Source organism: Octopus bimaculoides, chromosome 4, assembly GCF_001194135.2.
Source record: "Octopus bimaculoides isolate UCB-OBI-ISO-001 chromosome 4, ASM119413v2, whole genome shotgun sequence".
Taxonomy (NCBI): Eukaryota; Metazoa; Mollusca; class Cephalopoda; order Octopoda; family Octopodidae; genus Octopus; species Octopus bimaculoides.
This window is the reverse complement of record NC_068984.1, coordinates 112,316,996-112,318,086: the sequence shown is the minus strand read 5'-3', so window position 1 is coordinate 112,318,086 and position 1,091 is coordinate 112,316,996. Positions and strand designations below refer to the sequence as shown.

At 33.0% G+C, this 1,091-nt stretch overlaps 1 protein-coding gene and 1 long non-coding RNA gene across 5 annotated transcripts in view; one reads left to right on the top strand and one right to left on the bottom strand.

Moving 5' to 3' along the window:
* Positions 1-1,091, top strand: part of LOC128247620 (uncharacterized) — a 322,729-nt gene that overhangs the window by 739 nt on the left and 320,899 nt on the right. The window lies entirely within an intron of this gene.
* LOC106878542 (myocyte-specific enhancer factor 2C) overlaps positions 1-1,091 on the bottom strand; it is a 350,263-nt gene that overhangs the window by 288,266 nt on the left and 60,906 nt on the right. The gene's annotated exons all lie outside the window — the stretch shown is intronic.

Below are 1,091 nucleotides of genomic sequence, written 5' to 3'. Positions count from 1 at the left end.
ATATATATATATACACAGAGAAAGAGAGAGTGGGGGTAACATATATAAAAACACAGATACACAGATAACTAGAAAGATAGATAAGTGCTGGCTAACTTAATGGAGTACACCAAAAATAATTTTAAATCCAGTGAAATTATATTCAAAATTTGCAAGAAAGTCTTAAGTTTTAACGAAAACTTATTTTCAAAAATAGCAGGGCAGAGAACTCAAAAATGATAACTGCCTAAAAATTTAATTGTGACACGCAAGATTGAGTTGGTGTAATCTGAGGTAGATATGTAGGCTTTTCCGGACATGATACAGCCTAATTATGCCTTCTAAATGAAAAAGCAACCTGATCATAAATAAACTTAATGAGTGTACAGTGATTAAAAATAATTTAATCATTAGGAACCTGATGATATACACAAGTACTTATTTACAACGTAGGGAAAAAATTTTGCAATAAAAATGAAAAAGGGAAAAGGATATTTTCCAGCCGGATTGATGCTTTGTATCCGTGGCAACCACCATAGTGATTGTTATACTACAAAGCACTTGTGCGTTTCTCCTATCGAATATGCTGATATAAATGTATAATCTTCATAGGCTTATGTGTGGCTATGTGGTCATCCAGCTTGTTTTGCAGCCATGTGGTTTTGGGTTCAGTCCCACTGTGAGGCATAGCCTTGAGCCAAGCAATGTCTCGTGAGTGAATCTGGTAGATGATGGAAACTGTGTGGAAATATCTTGTATGAATATATATATATGTATGTGAGTATATATAAGTATCATCTTCGAAATGCCTAGTTTAGAATAGAAGCAGCTGATGAAGGAAAAGTTCCATATGTGGCTAGTCTGTTTTCCTATGTGTTCATTCTGTTATCCGTAAAAAAAGTCTGTTTTTTTTTTTGCTTTGTTTATGTTCCCTTCCATTTTTGTCCACGTTATTTTGATGTCCTGTACCTGGATATCCATCTATATATATACATGTAGATGTAGGTATGTACATATATGTATGTATATATGCATATACTCACATATCATTTGTATTATTATATTATCGAATGCCACGCGTCCATTTGCAAGTAAGTTTTAACTATATATAT